Genomic DNA, 16,442 nt, shown 5'->3' on the forward strand with positions numbered 1-16,442 from the left:
AAAGAACAACCTTAACTTCAGAAGCTCATAAGTACTGAAAGGATTAAGATTTTTTAATAGAAGTAATTTACAAATCTGTTTAACTTTCTGGAGCCAGTTGATATATATATATATATATATATATATATATATATATAAAAAGTTTTTTCCTGGAATACCCCTTTAATTGAAGCCTAGACTTCTGTATTCTCCTCCTCGATGTCTCTGCCGCCAGTAAGGAAGCAATACAGGAAACCGAAAGTGTCACTTCTGTTGTAGAATTCCGTTTCAGTTTAATCTCTGGGGTTTTGTGGCCTTTGAAACCTTTTTCTATATGTCATTTTATTACATCATAGGCAGTGTGGGGTGACAGAAAACAAAATTCCTAAGTCATGCTTATCTGATCATCACTATCTGATCTCTCATTTTTACTCCCGAGCAGCGTATTGTGTTGGCATTTCTTGCAAATCCTGATCACACTAGTAAAGTAACTGAGGAGGAAATCCCCCTGACTGAAAGTGTAAGGATCTCACCATATGGTTATCACAGCTGTAAATGACCGGAGAGTAAATTATCACTTTATTACATCATTAGGTTTGATGTTTAAGGACTGACTAAGGCTAGGTTTCCACACAGGTTTTTTTCTGGAGTTTTTTTTTAAACTTCCACTGCATATACTGACCATCATGTCACATCTCGTATCTCGTCGTGCTTCCCCCAGAACGATATACAGTACAGACCAAAAGTTTGGACACACCTTCTCATTCAGAGTTTTCTTTATTTTCATGACTATGAAAATTATAGATTCACACTGAAGGCATCAAAACTATGAATTAACACATGTGGAATTATAGACATAACAAAAAAAGTGGGAAACAACTGAAAATATGTCATATTGTAGGTTCTAGCCACCTTTTGCTTTGATTACTTTGCACACTCTTGGCATTCTCTTGATGAGCTTCAAGAGGTAGTCACCTGAAATGGTCTTCCAACAGTCTTGCAGGAGTTCCCAGAGATGCTTAGCACTTGTTGGCCCTTTTTGCCTTCATTCTGCGGTCCAGCTCACCCCAAACCATCTCGATTGGGTTCAGGTCTGGTGACTGTGGAGGCCAGGTCATCTGGCGCAGCATCCCATCACTCTCCTTCTTGGTCAAATAGCCCTTACACAGCCTGGAGGTGTTTGGGGTCATTGTCCTGTTGAAAAATAAATGATGGTCCAACTAAACGCAAACCGGATGGAATAGCAGCCGCTGCAAGATGCTGTGGTAGCCATGCTGGTTCAGTATGCTTTAAATTTTGAATAAATCCCCAACAGTGTCACCAGAAACCCTGAGCGCTGAGCTCAGCAATGCTTGGAAGCCCCATAGAAAATGGAGTGCTGGCCATGCATGCGTACAGCCTCTCCATTAATTTGGGCATGTATGTCCTCCATGCTTGGGATCACTGGAGATACGAGTGCTGGATATGTGGTGTCCCAGCACCAGTGGCTGTCTTGTGGCTTTGGACTGTTTCGGGAAGCTTGGTCGCACATGGTGTTGGGTCCACCAGAAACTTGCTGTTATATTAATTATGTTCACACTTTATTGTCAAATTATATATTTTTCTAAATTAAAGGGGTATTCCAGGATTTTCTTTTAATTTGACTATGCTGCAGGGGCTGTAAAGTCAGTGTAGTTCATAATATAGTGTCTGTACCTGTGTGTGACGGTTTCCTCACAATTCTTCTGTGATTTTCACCGCAATATTTATTTTTAACAGCATACAAAATGACTGCTGTCTCGGATTTTTCCCAGCTTGCAATGCAGTCGAGACCTGACTCAGCTGATGACAGGGAGCCTGTCTGCTTCAATGGGTGGAGAGAGCAATCTGCAAGTAATGCAACAGCTGGAGGCACCCTGATTGAAAACCACAGGTCTGCAGCTCATTTATGTTTCAGTGGGTGGGGTAGCTGATGTGTGGGAGGGAGGAAAATGGAATCATGGATTCGTAGGCAAACAAGAAAACTGAAAACAGGAAATACAAGTTCACAAAAAGCTAGCCACAGTGTTATGGTAATCTCACAACATAGCCATTTAGCCCAAGACAAGCGCAGATCCTTCCTAAGCATGTCCATTACTGTCTGCCAGGTATGTACTAAAATCACCTTATGGTGGAGAACCCCTTTAATTATATAACTGTTATATGTGTATATATATATATATATATATATATATATATATATATATATATATAATGTTATTCTGTGTTACTGTACCCTTAAATGAGAGAAATGAACCCCATGTGACCTTGCCAATGGCAACTACTAAATTCTCACCCTTATAGTGTAGTGGGGGAGGAGTTGCCCCAGTTTCTAGTAAGCTGAGTTACAGTGTGCTTCAGGTGTGCTGTGTGTAGAAGCCTCAAGGGAAGGCCCAGATCAAATGTATTCAAGCTGGTCATTCTGCAAGGATTACTCGCACGGTGGAAGTTCATGCCCCGGCGGAGAAGGCTTCACTACCTTGTCAGCACCCTACCTACCAGGATTCATCTACCTGTCTTACAAATCAGTATAAATCTGCTTGGTGAAAGCATCACAAGTCCCAGCAAGGCAACAGGGCCCCCCAAGGGGTTACGCTCCATCCTCTCACCCAGAGCCAACTGTCTGTGTAATACCATCGGCACCCAGCTCAGTGAAGACAGTTATCCGTAACTTGACGTCGGTGTGTTCATTTACTCCCCGTGTCTGGCCCAGGAGAAGCTTTCCCCAACCTCAGACCATGTATAGGGTAACAGTGCTCTGGCGTCACGAAGTGATCAGGTATTCTTACTAACACCCTATGGCTACCACAGATAGGTTAGGGGAGAACTTCTCTGAAATGAGAATACTCCTAATGAGAACTTACAATTCCTTAGTAAGACGATACTCACCTTTATAGTCCAATACCAAATCTGCAGCAACCCACGTATCTGGCATGTCTTGAGATGCAAGGCAGGGGATGAAGGATACAATTTTTTAAAGGGTGGGGGGGGTTTAAGAAAATTAAATGATAAATGGGGTTGGAGGGGGGGGGGGGGGGCGATAAGATAAACTTGAGCATTTCATCTACATAACTATAGTAGCATCATACCCACCAGTTCATTAAGGAACCTTTAGTGTCTTCACTCACAATGAGGATAAGGAAAGAAACCACACAGATTGAATTAACATACAGTCAACTCAATCCAATACAATTCCAAATACATTTAGAGGTGAATGAGGTGTTATCGAGCAGTAATGAACTTAAGGGGAGAGTTATTATAACCCTGGTAACTAGATTAACCGTCTGTAATGTATATCACAAAGATCATTTCCTCCTATAGATATAATAATCACAGGAAAATACCAATTCTTGTAATTTTACATTCAATGCTCTCCTATAGAGCAGTGTTTCACAACCGGTATTCCTCCAGCTGTTGCAAAACGACAACTTCTAGCATGCACGGACAGCCTTCGGCATGCACACATCACTTTTCAAAAAGTTTTATATATTTTTTTACCTACTAAAGTAATCAAACATACATATTAGGAATAATTTATTAAAGTATCTCTGTCATCTAGACATGTCAAAAGTTGGAGTGTGCTTAGACCCCAATCTAGCAAAGAAGTACCTTATCCGACTCGCTGCCTTATCTTTCCAGTTGTGCTAGACAGGGTCCATAGGCTTGTAATGCAGTCCAATGGACAGAGATCTTAGCGAGACAGGGAATGATATCACTGCCATGGAACAACTACAATATAACTATTTAGTTTTCTCTTTTTTGCTTATATAGTACAACATAAAGGCTATTTTTTATTAGAGAATAAAGTGCGTGGCTTTTGCTTACTTCATTTTTCAAATGTGGCAGGCATGGGATAGGCTCCATTTTGGTTAACAAATGTGCCATAATGTGGGTTTTGTAATGTAGCCCCCATTTCCCATGAATCCTCTGGCTTTGGCTGGGATGTTTGATCACTGCACTTTGTCATCTCGTCGGGCTGCTGGGGCTAAGGGTCACCCAGGAGAACTCATAAGTGGGTCAGTTCACACTGTGCAGTTCAGATGTGCTTTCATTTAACATATTTTTACCAGCTGCAGTACAGTTCTCCATTGTTACCAGGATTTGGGGAGAATCACAGCAAAAAAAAAAAAAAAAATACGCAAGAAACGCAATGTGTGAACACAGCCTCAGTAGAAGTTTATATCTACTATATATATCCTGATCCTATAGAGATAGCGGAAAAAAGGGGAATGGTCTGGGAGCTAGTCAGAGAAGATCTGGTAGGTGATGATGTCAACCTGTAAACCACAGGAAGACCGACATCCTGTTGTAAACATTAGGCACTGGAAGATTTGGAGAGTCAGACTTGTGATCACATGACCAAATAGGAGTAATAAAACACGTGGATGCAGCTGTGCTGGGAAAAAACAAATAGCGCTGTAGGAATAGTGATGGTGTGTGCATTAAATAGGCAATAAAAAATTACTTGGAGTCCTTCTTTAACATTAAAAGTTATGTTTTAGTTGCTCTTTTGCAGTGATGTCGCTCCTTTGTTGGAAAAAAAACATCGCAGTGATTTGTGAGCTGGGGAATGACCGGAGTAAGTGTACGCTTCTCCTGGCTCACCAGCCTTTGATTTACACACAGGGCTACCCACCTGAAAGCAGCCCTGAGTGTGCAGTCTGCACATGCGCCAGTACTGTTCTTTCTGGCACACGTGCAGTGAAGCTTAACTCCTGTTGACCGGAACCCTATTATTGCCACCAGATAGCAGCTCACTCTAATAATTGACTTTTATGGGCCAGAAACGGCCTCCAAAGACGTCCGACAGGAGTCAAAGCTTTACTATGTGTGTGCCAGAAACCACAGTACTGGCGCATGCGCAGACTGCACACACAGGGCTGCTGCCAGCAAGGTAGTTGTGTGTGTCAACCAAAAGCTGGTCAGCGAGAGAGGCGTGTCAGATCACCTGCTGGCCCCGCCTCCAGGACAATAAAGGTATGTTAGGACATAGCACAGTAAGGAGTATGCCCTTATTGGGCTACATTACAGGGGTCAGTTAAGATTGATGTAGGATTCATGTGGTGAAGTAGACAATGGTAATTGTTATCGCCTATATGCAGGAACTAGAAGGCCAAGGATGTCATTGCAGAGTAGCAGGTCGATGAGGTTCGGAACTGTTGTCATGGAAACCAAATCTTAACAAACAAGTCATGAGCTCTGCAGGATATTACGGATAATTCTTCCACGCTGTAAATCTTTCAAATTTTGTCAAACAAAGAGATAGTGGCACAGTAGAGGCTTTCCGTAAAAGTGATATAAAGAGTTTAGGGCAAGAGGAACATGACAAGTGGCTTGTTTGATGTACATCTGTCACCTTAAGGGTCTATTCACAGGGCAGAATTTCTGCTTGCACAATTCCGCCTCAAATTAAAGCCCACAGACTTCTATGGGATTCCGCACTCCCAGTCACACTTCTGAATTTCCGTTTGCGGAATTCCGCAAGCAGAAATTCAGAAGTAGGAATGGGAGTGCGGAATCCCATAGAAGTCTATGGGGGAGATTTATCAAAACCTGTCCAGAGGAAAAGTTACTGAGTTGCCCATAGCAACCAATCAGATCGCTTCTTTCATTTTTCACAGGCCTCTTTGAAAATGAAAGAAGCGATCTGATTAGTTGCTATGGGCAACTGGGCAACTTTCCCTCTGGACAGGTTTTGATAAATCTCCCCCTATGGGCTTTAATGTGAGGCGGAATTCCGCAAGTGGAAATTCTTCCCTGTGAATAGATCCTTAAGGTGACAAATGTTCTTCAAACTTGCTAACTTTGGTGGGACTGGCTATCTATCTAAAGTTTATGGGGGAATCCTGAGTCTTCCCTGTCAGATGATGTTAGTGAAGAGAAGGATCGGGCATGTTGGATTTCAACTACCCAACTCTTGCGATCTCAGAAGGATGAGCCGCTGTCAGAGCTGTCTGGCAGCAGGTTACCCTCTTACCCTTATTGCAGAACGCCAAATTTGTCAGCTGAACAAAAGTTTGGCCATCAGCTTTTGAAGGTACATGGCCACCGAAAGAAATGCTGGACATGACATGGTATCCCATTGTTTATGCCAAATTTTCTAATTTTTTTGCACTAACTTTAATGTCAGGAACAATTTTTAGCAACTCCATTGTGTAGAGGTTTACGTAAAGATTAAGATTTACATTTTTTATGTGGTATTGAGCTAGCCCAACTAGTTACGTTCAGCACCCAAGAGTGTGGGACAGGTGAATGTTACGCTAAAATAGTAATAAAGTCACTTAGCTACCACAAAAACAGATATGGCAAAGAAAGGGAAATTCTCTTTAGAAAGCATTTCTGATTGTTCTGTTTTGTTTGTTTTTTAAATCCATAAGAGAAAAGCATGATCTTGAGTTGCCGTCTATTCTGGCTTTGTTCACAACTTGAACCAATGTGTGTATGTGTTCCTGTACTGTTGCAGTGCTGTTGTGGTGGTTTGCCACCATTTTAACTCCTATATATGTATTTATTTCCTTGGTGGGCATATTGCTTAGCTTCCTCATGAATAGATGTAGCTGCAGCGCAGCGTGGATATTATGGCCCCAGTACCTAGACCACCCAAAGAACCAGACCTAGATTACCATAGAATGAAATGGTGATTTAGGTCCAGTTCAGCAGAACTGGAGTCCATTGAAAGGAAAATGGATATTCCAAATAAATTACATATTGATTCACATATACAATATGTCTACTTTGTGTTTGCATTAAAAAATTGACAAGTTTTTACTTTTGGAAGACACCAGAGGGCTTCAAAGTTCCGCAGCAATTTTCAAATTTTTCTCAAGATTTTCAAAATCGTAATTTTTCAGGGCCCAGTTCAGGTTGGAAGTGGATTTTAAGGATCTTCATATTAGAAATACCCCATAAATGACCCCATTATAAAAACTGCACCCCCAAAAGTATTCAAAATGACATTCAGTAAGTGTTTTAACCCTTTAGGTGTTTCACAGGAATAGCAGCAAAGTGAAGGAGAAAATTCTAAATCTTCATTTTTTACACTCGCATTTTCTTGTAGACCCAATTTTTTTATTTTTACAAGGGGTAAAAGGAGAGAAATCACCCTAAATTTGGTAACCCAATTTCTCTTGAGTAAGGAAATACCTCATATGCGTATGTAAATTGTTCGGCGGGCGCAGTAGAGGGCTCAGAAGGGAAGGAGCGACAATGGGATTTTGGAGAGTGAGTTTTTCTGAAAGGGTTTTTGGGGGGCATGTTCCATTTAGGAAGCCCCTATGGTGCCAGAACAGTGGACCCCCCCACATGTGACCCCATTTTGGAAACTATACCCCTCATGGAATTTAATAAGCGGTGCAGTGAGCATTTACACCCCACTGGCGTTTGACAGATATTTGAAACAGTGGACTGTGCAAATCAAAAATTTTATTTTTCATTTTCACAGACCACTGTTCCAAAAATCTGTCATACACCAGTGGGGTGTAAATGCTCACTGCACCCCTTATTACATTCCGTGAGGGGTGTAGTTTCCAAAATGGGGTCACATGTGGATATTTATTGTTTTGCGTTTGTCAGAACTGCTGTAACAATCAGCCACCCCTGTGCAAATCGCCTCAAATGTACATGGTGCACTCTCCCTTCTGGGCCTTGTTGTGCGCCCCCAGAGCACTTTGCGCCCACTTTGCGCAAAATTTGCGCCATCTCAAACTTGCAGCACTCACTGTAAACCTCCGCCCATGTGATTGTACCCTGTACATTCACATTGGGGGGAGGGGGCAAACATCCAGCTGTTGCAAACTCCGAGCATGCCCTTTGGCTGTCCGTGCATGCTGGGAGTTGTAGTTTTGCAACAGCTGGAGGAACACTGGTTTGGAAACACTAAGTTAAGTAATAAACTTTCAAGTGTTTTGCAACCAAACTTAGTGTTTCCAAACCAGTGTGCCTCCAGCTGTTGCAAAACTACAGCTCCCAGCATGCATGGTCTGTCAGTGCATGCTGGGAGTTATAGTTTTGCAACAATTGCAACAGCTGGAGGCACTGAGGTAGGAAACGGACAATGTTTCCCAACTAGTGTGCCTCCAGTTGTTGCAAAACTACAACTCCCAGCATGCCCAGACTGCCAAGGCATGCTGGAAGTTGTAGTTCAGCAATATCTGAAGGATCAGATGTTGCCGAACTACAACTTCCAGCATGCTTGGGCAGTCTGGGCATGCTGGGAGTTGTAGTTTTGCAACATCTGGAGGTCCACAGTTTGGAGACCACTGTATAATGGTCTCCAATCTGTGCTCTTCCAGATGTTAGAGAACTACAACTCCCAGCATGCCTGGACAGACTGAGCATGCTGAGATTTGTAGTTTTGCAACATTTGGAAGAGCACAGATTGGAGACCATTATACAGTGGTCTCCAAACTGTGGACCTCCAGATGTTGCAAAACTACAACTCCCAGCATGCCCAGAAAGCCAAAGGCTGTCTGGGCATGCTGGGAGTTGCAGTTTTGAAACTCTCAGAGGCAGCAGTGAGATCGCTTTACGGCGATCTCACTGCTGCCAATGAAGATGCCGCACTGCTGCCGGAAACTCACCTCCGGGACGCAGCGCAGCCGGAACCGCATGGAGGACGCCGGGACCGCCGGGACCGCTCGGGACACCGCTCGGACGGGTAAGTGACGCCGGGGGACGGATCAGGGACACTTAGCAGAGCGGTGTGTCCCCCGATCCCCGTGATCCGGACTCACACACCGCGCTGCTAAGTATTCTGATAGCGAAACGCTGCTATCAGCTAGTCAGATTTGACCAGCTGATAGCAGCGATCGCTGGGGGGGGTGGGGGACGAAACCCCCCGTGGTCGCACGGTAAGATGGCTGGCTATCAGTGATAGCCACCATCTTTCCGGGCGCTGCGGGATGCCGCGAGTAGCGGCAGTAATGTCCATGACGTACCTGTATGTCATGGGTCGGGAACACCTTGCCACCCATGACGTACAGGTATGTCATAGGTCGGGAAGGGGTTAAAGGGGTTATCGAGGAAAAAACTTTTTTATTATATATATCAACTGGCTCCAGAAAGTTAAACAGATTTGAAAATTACTTCTATTAAAAAATCTTAATCCTTTCAGTACTTATGAGCTTCTGAAGTTAAGGTTGTTCTTTTCTGTCTAAATGCTCTCTGATGACACTGGGAACCGCCCAGTTTAGAAGAGGTTTTCTATGGGGATTTGCTTCTAAACTGGGCGGTTCCTGAGAGACGTGTCATCAGAAAGCACTTAGACAGAAAAGAACAACCTTAACTTCAGAAGCTCATAAGTACTGAAAGGATTAAGATTTTTTAATAGAAGTAATTTACAAATCTGTTTAACTTTCTGGAGCCAGTTGATATATAAAACAAAGTTTTTTCCTGGATAACCCCTTTAACCACTCAGACCCTGCCGATCAAACCTTTTTGAGATGTCGCAAGGACATGTCGAAAGTTTTTTCTAAAGACAGGTACACTTTAATAAAATGAATCCTCTTTTCACAGGATAGGGGATAAGTGCTTGATTGCGGGGGTCCAACTGCTGGGACCCCCACAATCTAATGAACAGGGCACAATTTCTTTTCATTGAGCGCTCTGGCCCCTACTCTCCGAAATGTTCTAGTCTTGGCAGTGACTGCCCACTCTGACACTGGCAGGAGTGGTGTCCCGTCTCAGTCACTAAATGAACCCCTGTAGGAAATACGTTTTTATAAACCTTAGTACCCTCCTTAAGAAGGTCCTGATTTTTTTTATGTTTTATTAGTTGTGTTCTGTTTTGAGGCACAGCATACAGTGATCCCTCAACTTACAATGGCATCAACATTCAATAATTTCAACATACAATGGTCTTTTCTGGACCATTGTAACTTGAAACCAGACTCAACATACAATGTTATGGACAGTCCAGATACAGCAAAACATGTCAATGGCTGGAAGATCTGACAAATCAGAATGGGCATTTTACTGGTAAAACCCCTGTATTACTGAAGTGCATGCACTGACTGGCTGTCTGGTAGAGCCCCCTACAGTACAGGGAGGTATTACATGTTCTGTACTACTCTTTACCTGTGCCAGGGATAGCTGCTCCAGGTGGGGGTGGCTCCATTTTACTTTTTTAGGACACTGTGTACTGTACAGGACCCTGAAGAAGCTTCTGTCCTCTACATAGACAGTGATTACAGCTCCCAGCAGATCTTTATTACTTTTATATGTAAGGATTTGCTTTATCTATATTAGTTATCAACTTATTTTTCTTTAATCTTCACTTTTTCCTATTTTGGATGACATTTTGGGGCTTCAGAACCAATTACCAGGTTTCCATAGAGTTATGGTCTCAGCATACAATGGTTTCAACATACAATGGTCATCCTGGAACTGATTAATATTGTAACTTGAGGGACCACTGTACAGTTGAATAATATGTTAATCGGCTTATGTAAGTACAGTGTGAGTACAAAATGAATACTCTCCACAATGTCTATGGTTGAAATAAAGTTTTTAAACCCCTCTTAAGAAGGTCTTGATTTTTTTCTTTTTATGTTTTATTAGTTGTTTTCTGTTTTTAGAAACAACATACAGTTGAAAAATATTTTATGTCGGCTTACGCAAGTATGGTGTGAGTACACAATGAGTACTCTCCACAATGTCTATGGTTGATGTCATGTCATCATTTTTGGTATGTGATGGAACATTTTACCACGTCATCCATACTGTTAGTCACAAGACCAGCTGGTATATGTGTGCAAACATTGGACTCTAAATGGAGACTTATTGACCTCTGTATATGGATGAACAAATGGTCGGCCTATGCATAGATGCACCAGGGGAAGGAGTTTTATGTCATTACATGTATTGAATGTTTATATGTTATGTGACTATTTCAGGACTCAACAACAGGGCAGAGTATTAACCCCTTTCCTATATTATGTATTATGTAGATTATATGTCAGGTGTAGGAACTATGGAGCAGGTTCAAGAGCTGAGCTCGTTCCATATGAGGTAGGTACCTCACCTACTCTTTTCTGCTGTGCTATGATATAGTGCTGTAGAAAGTGCACTTAACAACAAATGTGTTAAATCGCAAAAGCAGCCCTACTCTGAGCAGTGAACTGTCGTTGATGATGATGATGACATAATACACAAGTGACAGTTGCCCAGAATATGGGTGGTGAAAGATAAGAGGGAAAGCTTGATTTAACTCTCTGCAACAGTATACACTCTCTGCAGGAGGTAGAGAGGCTCAGCTTGTATTCACACCACCTGGATTTCCCCCCTTTCCTGCACATAGCACAAGCTATGCCACATCCCAACTTGTATTCTGTCTTGGTGTCTCTGTAACTAGAGACAAACTGAGCTTGTCAACAGGCAGATAACTACAAATTCAGTTGAGGTGATAACCCTAGTTGCTGAAACTTTAGACATTTATTCTTAAAGGGGTATTTTGGTGGAAAACACTTTTATATATATATATATTTTTTTTTAAATCAACTGGTGGCAGAAAGTTAAACAGATTTGTAAATTACTTCTATTTAAAAATCTTAACCCTTCCAATACTTATCAGCTGCTGTATGCTTCAGAGGAAGTTGTTTAGTTCTTTTCAGTCTGACCACAGTGCTCTCTGCTGAAACCTTTGTCCGTGTCAGGAACTGTCCAGAGTACAAGCAAATCCCCATAGCTGTAATGGGTCACGGCAGGTGGGGGATCCTCTGGGCCTGTGTGGATGATGAGGTAAGCCGTGCCAGGGAGCGGAGTCTAAGGTGCCGCTGGTTTTCCCCAGAGCCCGCTGGAAAGCGGGATGGTCTTGCTGCGGCAGGCGGCACCCAGGTCGCTACCCCTGACACGACTCGTCCACACAGGTAGCTGGGAGGTGGCGTGGCACAGAAGGTGACTGACAGGACGTGGCAAGAAGGCAGTAGGTCAGGGCAGGTAACACAGGTGTAGCGTAGGTAAGGTAGCAAGGAACAGATACACAGTTACAGGAATACTTTCACAATGGCAATGGACAACCAAAGATCCGGCAGGGAACCAAGGGAGGAGCCGATATTTAAGCACTGGGTGCAGGTGCAGACACTTAATTGAGCACTGGCCTTTTAAGAGTAAGAGCTCCGGCACGTGCGTGGCCTAGGAGGCGGGGGCACGCATGCCGGGGCTGCAGAGACACGGAGAGGCGGAAGCTGAGGGAGGTGAGCGACGGGCTGGGATTCGCATGCGGGCGCAATCTCAGCTCCGCCAACAGCAGGGACATAGGCAACGAGCGCTCACGGCTGGCGTGTCCAGCCGGAGCGCAGGCGTTACAGTACCCCCCCCCCTTTTGGTCTCCCCTTTGGAACTCAAAGAGTTCCCCACTACATGAGACCAGGGGGTGTCTGGAATGGGCAAAGGTTGTAAGGAACTTGCAGGCTTCTGTCGTGGAGTCTTCTGTCTTCTAAGGTGACCAACCGGCAAGGAAGAATGTCAGCAACTCAAGACTTTATGTCTAAGTTTAACAGGCACAGAAGGTATCACAGGAGGAACAAGACAGTGATCTTGGCAATATTGTCCTCAACAAGTGATTACACCATATTCCCAGTCAAGTTGTGGAGAATGACGTTGAAGTCAAGGAAGACCAAGAAGAAGCTCCGAAGTACAATGTGGTAGCACATAGAACTACATTTTTTCCTTATGCAAATTTCCTACTTGCATGACGAGAGGTTCAGTGCAAAATTGCACCTTACAGTTCAAATTTTGTCCATTAACCCCTTAAGGACCACGGGTTTTTCCGTTTTTGCACTTTCGTTTTTTCCTCCTCACCTTTTAAAAATCATAACCCTTTCAATTTTGCACCTAAAAATCCATATGATGGCTTATTTTTTGCGCCACCAATTCTACTTTGCAGTGACATCAGTCATTTTACCCTAAAATCTACAGCGAAATGGAAAAAAAAATCATTGTGCAATGAAATTGAAGAAAAAAAGCCATTTTGTAACTTTTGGGGGCTTCCGTTTCTACCCAGTACATTTTTCGGTAAACATGACACCTTATATTTATTCTGCAGGTCCATACGAATAAAATGATACCCTACTTATATAGGTTTGCTTTTGTTGTACTTCTGTAAAAAATCATAACTACATGCAGGAAAATTTATATGTTTAAAATTGTCATATTCTGACCCATATAACTTTTTCATTTTTCTGCATATGGGGCGATATGAGGGCTCATTTTTTGCGCCGTGATCTGAAGTTTTTAGAGGTACCATTTTTGTATTGATCTGACTTTTTGATCGCTTTTTATTAATTTTTTCATGATATAAAAAGCGACAAAAAATACGTTATTTTGGACTTTGGAATTTTTTTGCGCGTACGCCATTGACTGTGCAGTTTAATTAATTATATATTTTTATAGTTTGGACATTTACACACGCGGCGATACCACATATGTTTATATTTATTTTTATTTACATGATGTTTTTTTTTTATGGGAAAAGGGGGGTGATTTGAACTTTTATTAAGGAAAGGGTTAAATCACATTTATTAACTTTTTTTTACACTTATTTTTGCACTGTTATAGCTCCCATAGGGACCTCTAACACTGCACACACTGATTGCCAGCACTGTTCACTGCAAAGCCATAGCTTTGCAATGATCAGCGTTATCGGCGGTCGATTGCTCAAGCCTGAATCTCAGGCTTGGAGCAATCAATCGCCGAGGGGACACGCCGGAGGCAGGTAAAAGGACCTCCGCTCGTGTCCCAGCTGATCGGGACACCGCATTTTCACTGCGGTAGTCCCGATCAGCCCCGCTGCTTTCACTTTCGGCCGGGCAGCTTTCACTTTCGGTTTAGATTCGGCGTTCAACTTTGATCAGATACATGCCGGGGCCGACCCGATATGACGCGGGGTCACCGCGTGACCCCGCGTTATATCGCGGGAGCCGGCCAAGGACGTAAATATACGTCCTTGGTAGTTAAGGGGTTAACAGAAGAGATGTAGAAGGGCTTGGCAAGACAAGACACTGGAAAATGGTGTTACCAGCAGAACCGGAATCCAAAAGAGCAGAAGCGATGAAGACGTCTTGACAGAGAAAAATACTTGGACCGAGGTGGTCAAGCGAGGAGAGGTAATATTGACATCTACGGAAGCCACTCCTACTGGTCCAAGTTAAGAGGGTTCTCCCGGATGTGGTTGACGTATAGAACAGTCTTTGAAAAAGTGCTCCGGACTGGCACAATATAGGCAAAAATTCTCATTGCGGCGATAGGATTTTTCCTGCAGCGTTAAGTGAAAACGGTCCACTTCCATAGCCTCTTCGACAAGAGGCAAAGTAGAGATTAGGGAAGGATGTTGGAACGCCTGACGAGGTAATGTTCCAGCAGGTTTTTTTTCCAAGGGAAGTTCCTCCTGCCTCTTGGCAAAACGCACATCAATTCGAGTGGCTAGATGGATAAGTTTGCTCAGGTTGGTCGGAGAATCTCGTGCAGCAAGAGCATCCTCAATACTAGAGGAAAGTCCTTTTTTAAAGGTGGCACGCAAGGGCTCGCAAGCAAGCAAGCAAGAGTGCGGAACTGATCTGCGTAGTCGCCAACGGAGGCGTTCCCTTTGCATAGGTTCATTAGAGCCGTCTCGGCAGAGGAGGCTCGCGCGAGTTCTTCAAATGCATTGTGGAATTCTGCAAGGAAGGCCAACAGGTTCAAAGAGATCGGATCACTATGATCCCAAAGAGGAGTAGCCCAGGCCAAAGCTTTTCCAGAAAGTAGACTGAACACAAATGCCATTTTAGCATGCTCCGTCAGGAACAGATCCGCCAAGAGTTCAAGATGGATAGAACACTGTGTCACAAAGCCTCTACACAGCTTGGGATCTCCGTCACAGTTTGAAGGCAAGGACAAACGAAGCTTGGTCCCAGACTCAGGAGGAGGCTCAGGAGCAGGTGACTGCTGCTGTTGTTGCTGCAGAATGGCAGGAATCTGTTGCATCATGGCTGTAAGTAAATTCAGTTTTTGTACCTGACAGGCCACGAGGGTGGAAAGATCCGAGACATCTGGCAAGGGCTCCCCAGCGGGATCCATCGCTGGATCTTACTGTAATGGGTCACGGCAGGTGGTGGATCCTCTGGGCCTGTGTGGATGATGACGTGAGCTGTGTCAGGGAGCGGAGTCTAAGGTGCCGCTGGTTTTCACCAGAGCCCGCTGCAAAGCGGGATGGTGTTGCTGCGGTGGTCGGCACCCAGGTCACTACCTCTGGCACGACTCGTCCACACAGGTAGATGGTAGGTGACGTGGCACAGAAGATGACTGGCAGGACGTGGCAAGAAGGCAGTAGGTCAGGGCAAGGAACAGGTACACAGTTACAGGAACACAGGACTTTCACAATGGCAATAGACAACTAAAGATCCGGCAGGGAACCAAGGGAGGAGCTGATATTTAAGGACTGGGTGCAGGTGCAGACACTTAATTAATTGAGCACTGGCCTTTTAAGAGTAAGAGCTCCGGCACGCGCGCCCTAGGAGGCGGGGGCACACGCGTCAGGGTTGCAGGGACACGGAGAGGCGGAAGCTGAGGGAGGTGAGTGACGGGCTGGGATTTGCATGCGGGCGAGTCCCGCGGCGTATCCGGCCGGAGCGCAGGCGTTACAATAGCAAACCTCTCCTGCTTTGTACAGTTCCTGACACAGACAGAGGGATGAATTAAGTACTGGAAGGATTAAGATTTTTACATAGAAGTAACTTATAAATCTTTTAACTTTCTGGTACTAGTTGATTTGAAAAAAAATAAAAAAAAATTCCACCCGAAGTACCCCTTTAAGAGCATATCTACTTTCAGATGAGCATAAGTTGTTTGCAGAGTTAGTGTCCATTTAACCCTTATAACAGAATTAGTTTCATGTCCATAGCAGCAGGCTTCAAAAATGTTGTGAAATCAAGCAGTTTTGGGCAGCTAGGCCTTCTCCATGCCTTTTGTTTTGTGTTTCATGCAGTTTTATGCCAATTTTTCTAAATACTCTGTTGTAAAAAATAATTTGTTGTGTATTTTTTTCTGTAGTGTTTTTCCTGTTCAAGTCACATGATCATTTAGAACATGGGACAAAAAAGGACAACACAAAAAAAATCTAAAGGTGTAAAGGAGAAAAACACCACAAAGTGGATGAAAAAATGCCACACCAAGAGCATTTTTTTTTCAAACTGCCAATGACCCAAAAAATACTTCACATGGGAATAAAATCTCCACAAAAAAAATAAACATTATTAGTAAAGCGTTTTATATTTTACTGTGGACCTGGACACAACATGTTACCACTACAAAATGTTGCTCAAACACCCAGAAAAACACAATGGCCCTCATTTACTATTCTAAACCCGACCTCTTTTGTCGGGTTTTTTTTGGCGCATCTTTGTCTGTGACATGTGCGCCAGTCTGCGACACGATGCGACATTTTTTCCCGACGGACCCGATGTGGATTCTCC

The 16,442-nt window shown here is 43.6% G+C and overlaps 1 long non-coding RNA gene across 1 annotated transcript; it reads left to right on the plus strand.

Annotated features, from left to right (window-relative positions):
- Positions 1 to 5,703: 5,703 nt before the first annotated feature.
- LOC130296804 (uncharacterized) lies at positions 5,704 to 16,094 on the plus strand. Its single transcript, XR_008849292.1, has 3 exons — positions 5,704 to 5,773; positions 10,944 to 11,004; positions 16,021 to 16,094. It is a non-coding gene; the product is annotated as an uncharacterized LOC130296804 (long non-coding RNA).
- The last annotated feature ends 348 nt before the right edge of the window (positions 16,095 to 16,442 follow it).

The sequence above is a fragment of the Hyla sarda genome, chromosome 12 (genome assembly GCF_029499605.1).
Source record: "Hyla sarda isolate aHylSar1 chromosome 12, aHylSar1.hap1, whole genome shotgun sequence".
Classification (NCBI taxonomy): Eukaryota; Metazoa; Chordata; class Amphibia; order Anura; family Hylidae; genus Hyla; species Hyla sarda.